A 15,225-nucleotide genomic window follows, 5' to 3' on the forward strand; every position below is an offset into this window, starting at 1 on the left:
AACTATTTGATCTAAAGAGTTTCCACTCAATATTTGGGAAGTTAAAGTCGCCCATGACTACTACCCTATGACTTCTGCACCTTTCCAAAATCTGTTTCCCAATCTGTTCCTCCACATCTCTGTTACTATTGGGGGGCCTATAGAAAACTCCTAACAAGGTGACTGCTCCTTTCCTATTTCTGACTTCAACCCATACTAACTCAATAGGGTGATACTCCTCGAACTGCCTTTCTGCAGCTGTTATACTATCTCTAATTAATAATGCCACCCCCCCACCTCTTTTACCACCCTCCCTAATCTTATTGAAACATCTATAACCAGGGACCTCCAACAACCATTTCTGCCCCTCTTCTATCCAAGTTTCCGTGATGGCCACCACATCGTAGTCCCAAGTACCGATCCATGCCTTAAGTTCACCCACCTTATTCCTGATGCTTCTTGCGTTGAAGTATACACACTTCAACCCATCTCCGTGCCTGCAAATACTCTCCTTTGTCAGTGTTCCCTTCCCCACTGCCTCAATACATGCTTTGGCGTCCTGAATATCGGCTACCTTAGTTGCTGGACTACAAATCCGGTTCCCATTCCCCTGCCAAATTAGTTTAAACCCTCCTGAAGAGTACTAGCAAACCTCCCTCCCAGGATATTGGTGCCCCTCTGGTTCAGATGCAACCCGTCCTGCTTGTACAGGTCCCACCTTCCCCAGAATGCGCTCCAATTATCCAAATACCTGAAGCCCTCCCTCCTACACCATTCCTGCAGCCACGTGTTCAACTGCACTCTCTCCCTATTCCTAGCCTCGCTATCACGTGGCACCGGCAACAAACCAGAGATGACAACTCTGTCTGTCCTGGCTTTCAACTTCCAGCCTAACTCCTTAAACTTGTTTATTACCTCCACACCCCTTTTCCTACCTATGTCGTTGGTACCAATGTGCACCACGACTTCTGGCTGCTCACCGTCCCCCTTAAGGATCCTGAAGACACGATCCGAGACATCCCTGGCCCTGGCACCCGGGAGGCAACATACCTTCCGGGAGTCCTGCTCGCGACCACAGAATCTCCTATCTATTCCCCTAACCATTGAATCTCCTACAACTATTGCTTTTCTATTCTCCCCCTTCCCTTCTGAGCCCCAGAGCCAGATTCCGTGCCAGAGACCTGACCGCTAGGGCCTTCCCCCGGTAGGTCATCCCCCCCAACAGCATCCAAAACGGTATACTTGTTTTGAAGGGGAACGGCCACGAGGGATCCCTGCACTGTCTGCCTGTTTGTTTTTTTCCCCCTGACTGTAACCCAGCTATTCTTGTCCTGTACCTTGGGTGTGGTTACCTCCCTGTAACTCTTCTCAATCACCCCCTCTGCCTCCCGGATGATCCGAAGTTCATCCAGCTTCAGCTCCAGTTCCCTAACACGGTCTTTGAGGAGCTGAAGTTGGGTGCACTTCCCGCAGGTATAGTCAGTGGGGACACCGGTGGTATCCCTCACCACCCACATCCTACAGGAGGAGCATGTAACTGGCCTAGCCTCCATCCCCTCTTACCTTAAAGAATATAGCTGCTGTGTGGACTAACTAGATCTCCGCCCTCCGAATCTGCTCCCAGTCAGCTACACTTCCTGTAAACTCCTGGCTCTCTTCGCACTCTTTGCGGAAATGTCGGAAACAAAATGAAAGGAGCACCTTACTCCCTCCTCACCTAACTCCCTCGGTCACCAAACTCTCACTATCGCACTCAAAAAGCACCAAATTCAGCACTCCCTCGGTCACCAAACTCTCACTATCGCACTCAAAAAGCACCAAATTCAGCACTCCCTCGGTCACCAAACTCTCACTATCGCACTCAAAAAGCACCAAATTCAGCACTCAGTGCAAACAAAGTCTGCACTGTAGGGGATCACTTTTATACTGTGAATCTAGCCTCTGAAAAACTGGCCTAATCCAATTAACTAATTAACAAGCTCCAGCTGCAAGTGCCTACAAGTAGAAGCCTGTTTAAAGCTGATTGAAAATTCACCTTCTTCTAAACCAAACAGCAACTTTTAAGTTCATTAACTAAATAAAAGAAAGACTAAACTTTAGATAAAAATGAAGCCTTATACTCCCTCGGTCACCAAACTCTCACTATCGCACTCAAAAAGCACCAAATTCAGCACTCAGTGCAAACCAGTGTAAGGCAACTGGAGAGCTGTGTGCCAGAGGTAGTCGCGCAGGATCAGACGAACTTTGCCAAGGGCCGGCAACTATTGGCGAACATCAGGCACCAGCTGAAAGTGATCATGACCCAACCCAGGGAGAAGGCCCCACAAGTGATAATTTCCTTGAACAGAGTCGAATGGAGGTACCTCATGGAGGTACTAGAATGATTTGGGTTTAGGTCAGGGTTCACCTCATGGGTGAAACTACTGTACACTCCCATTCCCCCCAGCCAGGCATTCAAGAGGCTCGGTGGTCGTGACCACACTGAGAACTTGGAACCAACTTTTAGACACCACTTTGGTCTGGTCGCAATGTCCACCATGAATTCAGCCAGTGACAATAGTTGCCACCTTTATAGAATTTACAGTGCAGAAGGAGGCCATTCGGCCCATCGAGTCTGCACCGGCTCTTGGAAAGAGCACCCCACCCAAGGTCAACACCTCCACCCCATTCCCACAACCCAGCAACCCCACCCAACACCAAGGGCAATTTTGGACCCTAAGGGCAATTTATCATTGGCCAATCCACCTAACCCGCACATCTTTGGACTGTGGGAGGAAACCGGAGCACCCGGAGGAAACCCACGCAGACACGGGGAGAACGTGCAGACTCCGCACAGACAGTGACCCAAGCCGGAATCGACCCTGGGACCCTGGAGCTGTGAAGCAATTGTGCTATCCACAATGCTACCGTGCTGCCCTTTAAAAGGGGTACTGACGATAGGGGACCTATACATAGATGGCAGAGTAGCGACCCTGGGGGAACTGATTGTTGCTAACTTTTGCCTTAGTTTAATTGCTCTGTTTTGTCACCTTTGCTCTTGAGTCGCCAGGTATCCTTATGATACCGCCACGTGGTTCAAGTCCGAGTTATGATCAATAATCCAATACACCGCTTAGTAAGATTTAAATCAAAGCACATTTATTATACACAGTAATCACTACTCATGTACAAATTCTACGTCTAAGCTACTTCTACAGCTAACAGGCCAATACTTAACTTGGAACTGGCCCAACAGGTCAGGGAAACGAATGGCCTTTCGTTCGGGTTCTGAGCCTGCGGGATTCGAAGTTGGTACAGATTGGTAGCTAGGAGCGCCTATCTCGTAGCGAGCATTGAAGTAAGACTTACTGGATTTCAGCGATGGCTGGACAGGTCACTGTCGAGGGTTGGTTCGGGTTGCTGGCTGACCCGGTCCAGAAGAGAAGCAGAGGGCCGATTTGAACTTGGTCTCTATTCTTATAGTCCCCAGGGGCTTCCCGCCTTTCGGGGCGGACCCTGTACCTGGTTCCAAGTGATTGGACTTTGTCCCACTCACTTGGTTCGATTTTCTCCAATGCTGGAGCGGTTCCCTGATCGATGGGTGGTCCTGAGGTGGTCGTTCACCTCCCATTGTGTAGGCTTCTGCTGGCGCCGAGGAGGCTGGGTTGGCTTTATGTGTCTAAATGTTGCTCATTGTTCCCGGGGATTGCTCATTAATATGCAGATGGCTGGTGTTTTGTTATGCTGATGGTTGCTGGTATCGATCTTGTCTGGCCTTTCCAGAGGTAAATACACAGTCAACCTGCAGCTGCTCGTTTTTGTCCTGTTGGCTGACATTCCCATCAGCCTTTGCCGTTCGCCATTTAAATCGGGAGTTAGCCATTTTAACTGGCTACATTATGGACAAGCTTCAACTCACGAAAGGGAATGAACTCTGATACATACAGATAAGGAACTTCCTCCGCAAGAAGAATGCAACGTTCTCCCAGCTACCTGGACACTCCCTACTGGACAGACTTCTGACCGCGGGCGAATTAGGGGATGGCAATTGCATGGACATATATAGACGACTATTAGAGGAAGTACGGTCATCGCTGGATGAGACACGGGAGAAGTGGGAGAAAGAGTTAAGCATGGATATAGGGGAAGACTCTGGATTAAAGCACTGCATAGGGCGAACTCCAACTTGCCATGCTCAGGACTGAGCCTAACGCAGTGAAGGTGGTGCACAGGGTGTACTTGACCAGAACACATATGAGCGGGATCTTCCCGGAGGTGGAGGACAAATGTGAATGGTGTCAGGGAGGCCTGGCTAACCGCACCCACATGTTCTGGTCTTGCCCCAGGCTTGTTGGGTACTGAACCAACTTTTTTGAGGTCATGTCCAAGATTGTGGGGGTGAGGATGGAGCCAAACCCACTAATGGAGGTCTTCGGGGTGTCGGAACAGCCAGAGCACTTTACGGGGAGAGGGGCAGATGCTCTTGCCTTTGCCTCCCTGATCACCCGCTGGAGACTCCTGCTCGGCTGGAGAGCAGCAGTGCCACCCAAGGCCACAGACTGGCTGTCCGGGAGCTTGGCAGAATTCCCTAAATTAGAAAAAATAAAATTCCCCATTCGGGAGTCAGAGGAAGGCTTCCATAACTCATGGAAGCTATTCATAGAATCATAGAATGTACAGTGCAGAAGGAGGGTATTCGGCCCATCGAGTCTGCACTGGCCCTTGGAAAGAGCACCCTACTGATGCCCCACACCTCCACCCTATCCCCGTAACCCTGTAACCTCACCTGACCTTTTTTTTGGACACTAAGAGCAATTTAGCATGGCCAATTATCATGTGGGAGTACCTTTAAGAAATGGGTGTTTACTACTGCAGTGATGTCAGAGAGTGGGTGGAGCTGGGCTGTCTGTCAGCTTTTTACTTTCGCTTTAGGCTGTTTGCTGCAGGGTGGCTTTGGTTTAATTTTAGTTTTGGAGAAGCTGCAATCACAGCAGGATGTGTGTGAATCTCTGTAAGCTTATGAATGTCCATTTGCTGATTTCAACATGGTAACTGTTCTCAGTAGGGAAATTAAGCCTGATGTCTTTCTGTTAAAAGGTTTTGTTTTAAGTCTTCTGGATGTTAAAAGGAAAGCTCAAGGATTATTTAGTGTTGTAATTTTTGGGGGTTGTATTTGAATTAATGGTTGCTAAGATGTTCACTGTATGTTTTAAAAAGATTAACTTGAGTTCATAGAATAAACATTGTTTTGCTTTAAAAAATACTTTTCCATTTCTGCTGTACCACACCTGTAGAGTGGGCCGTGTGCTCCCCATACCACAATCTATTAAAAGTTGTGGGTCAGGTGAACTCCATGATACACTTCGGGGTTCTCGAAACCCTGGCCCATAGCACAATCCACCTAACCTGCACATCTTTGGACTGTGGGAGGAAATCTGGAGCACCCGGAGGAAACCTATTCGCCAGCCTGTTCCAATACCTGTTTGTGACAAGCAGTCAAGAGGGCAGGGGGAGGGGGGAGAAGGGGGCGGAGGGGGGACTGAAGCAGACAACTGAAGGAGAAAAAAAGGTGGGAGGGGAAATGGAGGGGCGGCAGGAGGGGGATGGGAGATGGCGAGAGGGGGGAGGACTTCAAGCAAAACACAGGACAAGTAGGGCAGCGGAGCCAGAAGGGGCCGATGGCGAGGACACACATGGGTGCGACCACAACAGCTGATGCCAAACGCACCCCCTGGTATGTTCTGATACCAGGAGGCAGCACGTACATAATTAAAACGGAACAATTGTGGCAACTGATCACCAGGGGCCTAAAAATAGGGCCCCACGCCTGTACATATGTTACTTTTGATGTATACCTGTTTGTTTGTCTTTAATTTTTTTTCCTTTTTATCTACCCATCTTTGCAGATTCCTATTTATTGTTGTATGATAGCCCTGGCAAATGTTATAAAGAAATGTAAAATGAATAAAAATATATTTTTATAAAGTATGTTGTTCCCTCTTGTTGGTTCCCTCACCACTTTCCACAGACCCAGTCTGGCAGCTATGTCCTTTAGGACCCAACCTGACCAGCTCAGCAGAGCTACAGAGCCACTCTTGGTCATTGAAGTCCCCCACCCAAAGTACATTCTGCACCTTTGCCACCCTCAATGCTTCACCCAAGTGGTGTTCAATGTGGTGGAATACTGATTCATCAACTGAGGGGTGGATGGGAGGAGTGGCGCTGGATATGTGGTGATCAGTGTGGTGATATGCCGATGGTCTACGTAGCCACATAAAATGGCTGCGTCCCGATTAATTTGGCCAAAATCCGATTTGAAATGGCTAACCGGAAAGGCTGCTGGGAAAAGCAGGTAACAAGACAGAAACGGACAGCTGCAGGCAGAATAGCATATTCGGCTCTGGGGAAGTTGGCCCAGATCGATACTCAGGGCTATTAGCAGCCCATCCACCCAGACATCTGCAGTTTAATCGGCTATCCCCGGGAACAATTGCAATATATTAGCAATTGAATACCGGGCCAGACCTGTCGGCGCCTGCAGTGACCAAAACAAAGGCAGGTGAACGACCACCCCCCGATCGGGGAATCGCCTCGCAATTGGACATATCGAATCCAGTGATTGGGAACAAGTCCAATCACTTGGGACTCAGGGTCAAGGGCCGCCCCGAGAGGCGGGAAGCCCCTGGGCCCTATAAAGTGAGGGGCCAAGTTCAGATCTCTCTCTCTCTCCCTTCTTCGCCTGCTCGAGACCTTCGCAAGAACAGCAACCGGCAACTGTAAGTTTGAATCCAGCGATCGCTATCCGGTAAAGACTCCTAGCCATCGACCTGTAGCAGCCTTTTGAATCCCGCGGGCCAGATCCGATTGGATAAGCCATTCGTTTCCCTGACCTGGTGGGCTCTTCCTAAAGTTAAGTATTGGCCAGTAGTGATAGGTTTATTATATAGATAGTAGTATTGTGTAAACATTACTGGTTGTATATAATAAATGACCGTTGATTTCAATCTTACTAAGCGGTGTGCTGACTTATTAATCATAACTTGGACTTGAACCACGTGCCGGTATCAGAAAGATACCTGGCGACTCGTGAGCAAAGGTGACAGAATCAGAGCTAATAAACTAAGGCTAAAAAGAGCAAAATAATTGGCGACTCCGCCGGGACCCGACATAGAAGTGGAAAACCACTCCGGGAGAACCCCAACAATTTGAATTAGAATCCAATCGGAATCAGAAACAAAAAACCCACAAGTGTTCAAGCGGTTCTGGTTAATAATTCACAATTCGGAAGTGTGTGTATGCATGCGTAACTAACCGGGTTATAAGGCAAAACTGATAGATTTTGTTGCGTCAAAACTGTCGGAAGTCTGTATTTTCGGAAATTAGCGCAAGCCGTACCCGCATCTACAACACCACCTTAGCCCCCTGTTCCAAATTTGAACGTAACGAGCAGATAAGAGAGATAGCCATGCAGGCAATGCAGCGCCTCATGAACCCCGAAGAATTTGCGGTCGCATCGATCAGCAGCGTTGGAGTGGGACAGTGTCCCATTTGGGAAGTGGAAATTCGCAAATTTCTGCAGGGCAAAGGATGGCCCGTGTGGAAGGATTTCTGCAGTAACGATGACTCAGGTCCCGGAAGTATAGGGCATACTTGGTGGGAGAACCTGAGTGAGATCCATAAAAAGAGTTTAGCAAAAGCGCGCAAGCCGATGGCAATTGTGTCCTGTCTGGCACAATTGCGAGGCACAGAGGAGGTCGTCAGGACGCTCCGGAAAGAAATAGAAGGCATACATCGTATGAGTAAAATCGATGTATGCGAGGTTGAGGAAGAGAACTTGGAATTAAAAAGGAAATTAGCAGCAAAGGACGAAGAGGTGGCTGATGCCAAACGAGGTCACCAGTCTTGTCTGGCGCACTTGAGTAGTTTCCAGTCCCAGTATGAAAAGGCTTATCAGGACACGCAGCATGCAGTCCTGGTTAAGAAAGAAACGGAAAAGCAGGTAGAGACGCTCCAGAAACAATGCAGTGATCTCAAGGCAGCCTTGAGATCGCTCCACGCTGCAATAATGGAACAAAGGCAGAGTACCTTGGACCATGCAAAGTGCAGAAAGCAAATTGCAGACCTGCTAGCAATGCTTTCTGTGCAAAAGGGATTCCAAGACACCTTTGGGGAAGATTTAGACCAGGAAGACAGCCCTGATTGGGAAGAACTGCAAGAGACAGCGCAGAGATATGTTCAGGGAACATGTGCGCAGGGAAAGCCCCAAAGGAGGAAAGCACCCCCACACAGCAGGTAGTTCAGGCTCCAATGAACCCTGTAACAACCCACCGCACCGCCACAGCAGATGAGGCGGAAGTCTTATATTCCACCCCCCTCACAGTGACTCAGTTACGGGACGCGTGTGCGAAAATCACACCGTTCCTCCCCGCTTCAGACCCACACGATTTCTTTGCCACCGTCAAACACCAGGCGACCTTGTACGGCCTGGATGAGAAAGAGCAAGTAAAGCTCATGGTCCTCAGCTTAGACCCATCGGTAGCAGCAGCCCTTCCCGACCCACAGAATGTAGGAGGAGGCACCCTTGCAGAAATGCATACCGCGATCCTGGATGCGATCGGGTACAACCGGGGCGACCCCGTAGATGGTTTAAATAAATGCAGACAGAAAAAGGTCTGAACACCCCACAGTGTTCGCAGGACGCTTGTGGATTCACTTTGAAGCCGTTTTCGGCAACGTAGACCGTGCCCATTTGTCCGCAGACAATATGGCCAAATGGACCCGCACCCTTATCTCCCATGCCACGGAAGCAGGACAGAATGCCTGTAGTAATTATGACCCCTTGGAGGAGGCTCATAATGAGAAGTGGGTGGTCAAAAGATTGTCCCGCGTTTGGGAACAAGCGGCTCACAGTAAACCCGCAGCTAGAACCCCCGAGGAAAACCAAGCTGCCGCAGACGTGCAGGCAGTAAGAACCACTCTTCACAACCCCGCCTGGGTAAACGAGGGAAAGAGCAGCCCCCCAGCAAAACCGCAAGAATGCTACAATTGCGGACAGTTGGGACATTTTGCCAAAGAAAGCAAGGCCCCTAAAAAACCACAGAGAGCCCAACAGACAGGCACTCTCAATAAGAAAAAGGCAGAGCCCATACATAGCGTTAGCGCCCAGTCCGATCAGACAGACTTGACCGGAACGGACTGACGGTGTACAGGCTCCCCCAGCTGGGTCTGCGATACCCTTTGGGATAGGTCAGGACGACCCGTAGTCGCAGCAAAGGTTAGGGGACAGCCGATCGAGCTTCTCTGGGACACAGGAGGGTCCCGCACAACCTTAAATTCCTCCACCCTTAGTAAGGACACGTGGCCCACCACAGCCACTATCACCCTCAGCGGCTTCACAGGCCACTCACAACAGGGACATATCACAACCCCTGTACCCATCCAGATCGGAACTATTAACACGAAACACCCCGTAGTGTTAGTCGACCTGCCCCCAACAGCAGAGCACATTTTAGGGATCGATTTTATGAACTCTCGCCACCTCTCTTTCGATCCAGTCAACCAGTGTGTCTGGAAGATGGCGAAATCCGCTAGAGCCCCCGCAACACTCAATCTAGGGGATTACATGAACAAGATTAGCGCAGTAGGCGAGTTTTGGTTCAACCCCACCACACTCAGCACAGACCGACAGGTTAGGGCAGTCCTGCAGAAAAACAGGGCAGCATTTGCAACCCAGAAACACGACTGTGGACGGATGACGGGCTCCGTACAAATAACAGGACCGGACCCAAGACCCCAGAAACAGTGCGGATTTCCCCTAGAAGCAGAGGGAGAAATCCTAAAGGTTATAGCGAGCTTATTAGAGCAGGGCGTCCTAAGATCGGTAGCCTCAACTAATAATGCCCCGATTTGGCCAGTAAGAAAGCCCGATGGATCATGGCGCTTGACGATTGATTATCGGGAACTCAATAAAGTCACCCCCGCAGCAGCCCCTACCGTTGCAACAAGTCCCGAGACCATGCTCAAACAGGGACTCCATGCCCGATATTTCACGGTTTTGGACATCAGTAATGGGTTCTGGTCCATTCCATTGGCAAAGGCGTGCCAGTATAAATTTGCCTTCACTTTCCGAGCGCAGCAGTACACGTGGACATGCCTGCCACAAGGCTTCCACAACTCCCCCTCCATTTTCCACCGACAGCTGGCAAATGGACTAGCAAAGTTTTCTCGCCCCGAATGTCTGGTACAGTATGTAGACGACCTACTACTGCAGACAGACACCAAGGAAGAGCACATTGAGCTTCTGTCCGAACTCCTGGAATTACTACGCTCCATTGGCTGTAAAATCAACCCCAAAAAGGCCCAAATATTGGAAGAAAAGGTGAAATATTTGGGTACTGTCATCACACACGGCAAACGCGAGATCGAGCACAAAAGAATTGACTCGATCGCTAAATTGCCCCTTCCCCAACACGTTTCAGCCCTCCGGTCGTTTTTAGGACTGGTTGGCTACTGCCGAAACCACATCGACGGTTTCGCCAGCAAGGCAGGGCCCCTCTCAGACCTCCTAAAGAAAGGAGCCCCCTGGGAATGGCTTCTGCAGCATACGGATGCTGTGGAATCATTAAAACAGGCGCTCATAGCCGCCCCCGCACTACAAGTTCCAGACCCGCTTTCCCCTTACGCCATAGAGGTAGCGACCACAGACCGCACCCTTTCAGCCGTGCTCCTGCAGGAACGGCACGACCAGCTAAGACCCGTAGCTTATGCCTCCCGAATTTTAGATGCTCTGGAGCAGGGATTTTCAGCCTGTGAGAGGCACCTGCTCGCAGTTTTCTGGGCAGTCCAGTACTTTTCCTACATTACCGGACTGAACCCCATCACCATCTTGATCGAACACACCCCCACACAATTTTTACTAGATGGACGACTTAAAGACGGTCCTGTCAGCCAAATCCGTGCTGCTAGGTGGACCCTTCTCTTACAAGGACGGGACATCACAGTAAAACGGACAAAGACTCACACATACTTAGCGGACAATCTACAGTACCCCGGAACCCCCCATGAGTGTGAAATCATCTCGCCCCACCATAATATCGGCACCTTTATAGCTAAAACCCCCCCCAGTAAACTAGCCACTCCATCTCAGAACCCCCCTCACCTGGACACGTGTGACCCCATTAGGATCTATGTGGATGGATCTTCCACGATCCTGGATGGGCAACGCATAACAGGTTGTGGGATTTATGTGGAGGACGCGCAGGGACGCGCTCTCGAGGAAATCGCATTAAAATTACCCGGACACTTAGGCGCGCAGGCAGCAGAGCTTGCGGCCATCGCCTACATTGTAGAGCACCCAGAGTCCTTCCCCAGCCCAGCAGACATATATTCAGACAGTCTATACGTATGCAACAGCCTCACTGAATTTCTGCCCCTCTGGGAAACGAGAGGATTTGTTTCCGCGGATGGGAAACCCCTCCCCTCAGCCCCATTACTCCGTCATATTCTGGAAAAAGCCAAGAACAGGACTTTTGGCATTCTAAAAGTCCGCAGCCACCATCGTTCCTCCCCCCCCTGGAAATGTAAAAGCCGACGCGCTGGCAAAAGCAGGATCCAGGCATGGGTACTTTTGGAAGCCCCCCGAGAGTGCCCCAGTGAGTGCGCCAGTGAGTGCAGTTCAGGTCGCGCAGACTAGGATCGAAGATCTAGTAGAGGCCCAGAAGCAGGACAGCGCTCTCACTGAAATCGTGAAAGGGAAGTTTCCAGCCTCATACGAGAGGTACAGAAATACAATAACCACACATGACGGTGTGGTGCTAAAGGACACCCTTTATGTAGTTCCTGAGCAGGATAGGAATCAAATGATCTGTTTATTCCATGATGGTCATGGACACCTGGGGCGAAATTCTCCCGAAACGGCGCGATGTCCGCCGACTGGCGCTCAAAACGGCGCCAATCAGACGGGCATCGCGTCGCCCCAAAGGTGCAGAATGCTCCGCATCTTTGGGGGCCGAGCCCCAACATTGAGGGGCTTGGCCGACGCCGGAGGAATTTCCGCCCCGCCAGCTGGCGGAAACGGCCTTTGTTGCCCCGCAAGCTGGCGCGGAAATGACATCTCCGGGCGGCACACGCGCGGGAGTGTCAGCGGCCGCTGACAGTTTCCCACGCATGCGCAGTGGAGGGAGTCTCTTCCGCCTCCGCCATGGTGGAGACCGTGGCGGTGGCGGAAGGGAAAGAGTGCCCCCACAGCACAGGCCCGCCCGCGGATCGGTGGGCCCCGATCGCGGGCCAGGCCACCGTGGGGGCACCCCCCCGGGGTCAGATCGCCCCGCGCCCCCCCCCCCCCCCCCCCAGGACCCCGGAGCCCGCCCACGCTGCCTTGTCCCGCCGGTAAGGTAGGTGATTTAATTTACGCCGGCGGGACAGGCAATTTATCGGCGGGACTTCGGCCCATCCGGGCCAGAGAATCGAGCGGGGGGGCCCGCCAACCGGCGCGGAACAATTCCCGCCCCCGCCGAATATCCGGTGCCGGAGAGTTCGGCAACCGGCGGGGGCAGGATTCACGCCAGCCCCCGGCGATTCTCCGACCCGGTGGGGGGTCAGAGAATGTCGCCCCTGGGAATCGAACCCACCGCAGCCCACCTCAAACAGCTTTGTTGGTGGCCTAATCTCAAAGAGGATGTATCCCATTACATCGAGAATTGCCTCATCTGCGCTCAGAACAACCCAGATAGATATGCCAAAAAGGCACATCTCAGCCACACCCGACCCGTTAACGGCCCCTGGACTAACCTCCAGATCGATTTTATAGGTCCATTGCCCCCTTGCAGGAATGGCTATAAATATGTTCTGGTGGTCATAGACACTTTTACAAAGTGGGTGGAAGCATTTCCAGCCCGCACCAACATCGTGAAAACCACAGCCAAAATCCTAACCCACCACATCTTCACAAGATGGGGACTCCCCCGCAGTATTGAATCGGACCAAGGTTCTCACTTTACGGGGCGGGTCATGCAGAACGTCCTCACGATATTTGGCATAACCCAAAAATTTCACATTGCGTACCACCCACAGTCGAGTGGTATAGTGGAGCGCATGAATCGGACCCTAAAAACCACCCTCCGAAAAATGGTCCAGCAGAACAACACCACCTGGGATTCGGTCCTCCACTTTGCGCTGATGTTTTTGCGTAACACTGTTTCCACCTCCACAGGTTTCACCCCACACACCCTCATGACCGGACGCCCCACGAAAGGGACAGAGTACTTGTTGGGTTTAGACCTGACCAGCCCTGAAGTTACGGCCCTCACCCATGAGAATGCCGTTGACCAATTACTTACAAATGTAAAAACGGCTCAGTTAGCAGCCGCTGTTAAACTGGGCACTAAAAGAAAACAGAGCAAGGCCTGTTTTGCTAAGGCAGTACATGCTACGGAGTACAATATAGGACAACAAGTGATGTTGTCCGTGTATAACCCCAGCACATTTCTGTCTCCGAAATACTCGGGTCCGTACTCCATTACGGATAAAATAAGCCCGTCGGTATATAAAATTAAATACCAAAATGGGAAGACTGTCTGGTTTCACATAAACCAGCTAGAGGTTTATGGAGCACAGTCAAACCACTCCCACCACGTCATAGAATCATAGAATTTACAGTGCAGAAGGAGGCCATTCGGCCCATCGAGTCTGCACCGGCTCTTGGAAAGAGCACCCCACCCAAGGTCAACACCTCCACCCTATCCCCATAACCCAGTAACCCCACCCAACACTAAGGGCAATTTTGGACACTAAGGGCAATTTAGCACGGCCAATCCACCTAACCTGCACATCTTTGGACTGTGGGAGGAAACCGAAGCACCCGGAGGAAACCCACGCACGCACGGGGAGGATTTGCAGACTCCGCACAGACAGTGACCCAAGCCGGAATCGAACCTGGGACCCTGGAGCTGTGAAGCAATTGTGCTATTCACAATGCTACCGTGCTGCCCCAGGTTCACTGCTTGACGCAGCAGACCAAACCCCGCCCACAGCCGACGTAACCACACCCACCCCTTCCACGTCCAACCCAGACACGGACGCGCCCCCGACTCCACCCACTAACTTTACGCTCCGCCCCGGAACGCCCACAGACTGCAGCAGCACAGACAGCGACTGTGACTCTGACGACAGCCACAGCACGCCTCCTACTATCCTGGTCCCACACCCAGCAACTCCGACTTCGACTCCAGTGACCCCTTCCTCATCACCTACTTAAATAAACCCCACCACCGACCACTGAACCACACGGACGACCCCGACTTTGTCCCCACCCAACTCGACCCTACTCATTGGCACCGCGATAACTCCTGCAGACTCGTCCGCAACGACGAGGACGACCCCAACTCACACCACGCAGCCCTTTCCGCCCTAATTCACTCCAGAGTTTGGCACCCGGGAGAAGGTGACGACCTCGGGTCTGACTCCCAAGCCGCCAACCCATTTGCGACCCTGTTCGCAACAGAGAACTGAGGTGTCCACATGATGATTTAAAGGAGACACTTGGTGAAAGGTGTTGTCCTTGCTGATGGAACCGGCAGGATGTTTTCCGTTGTTTGTATGTTTGTTTAATGTTGTTCGTCCAACAGGAGAATGTTCTCACCGCCACACACCCATTCACCTGAACTTTTTAACTTTTTCCCACTGACACCCACCGCGGCCACACGCCCATTCTGCCGAAACCTCGGAGGACTTGCCTCAGAGGTCCACCGAGACCAGACGCTTGTTCAGCGGAACTAGCTTTTCAGCTGATACTTGTTCGGGTATCAGACGCCCGATCGTAACTGCTCTTCTGATTTGACGGGAGATTCAGAACAGCAACCCCACCACGATGACTACATTTTTGCCCGTTCTTGTCGGTTGCTCAGGCAGTGGAGAAACGGCGTGAGACCCGCCCTGCCTGGGGACCCCCCCGTTGGTCAAAAACGCTTGGGTAGGGGAGATACGGTATTGGTAGCCGTCCTACCCGGGGACTCCATCCAAATCTTACCCGTCGCGGCCCATACGCACCTCATTCGACCTTTTCCTTTCAAAACAGTTTTATTTCTTTAGGCAACCTTTGGGTTGCTGCCAAATGCTATTTACATCCTAGAACATTTGGATGCTAAACTTAGCACTGGTCCACCATTGGGAAGTGTGCCGTGTCCGAACATTTGTTTTGATTAAAAAAAATGGGGGAGAAGTCACATATTGTGACCAATTATAAGGGTTTAATTGGCCCCAAGAAGGACA

General features: G+C 51.2%; 1 protein-coding gene across 2 annotated transcripts in view; it reads left to right on the forward strand.

Moving 5' to 3' along the window:
* LOC140405440 (uncharacterized) overlaps positions 1-15,225 on the forward strand; it is a 94,293-nt gene that overhangs the window by 9,348 nt on the left and 69,720 nt on the right. The window lies entirely within an intron of this gene.

Source organism: Scyliorhinus torazame, chromosome X, assembly GCF_047496885.1.
Source record: "Scyliorhinus torazame isolate Kashiwa2021f chromosome X, sScyTor2.1, whole genome shotgun sequence".
NCBI lineage: Eukaryota > Metazoa > Chordata > Chondrichthyes > Carcharhiniformes > Scyliorhinidae > Scyliorhinus > Scyliorhinus torazame.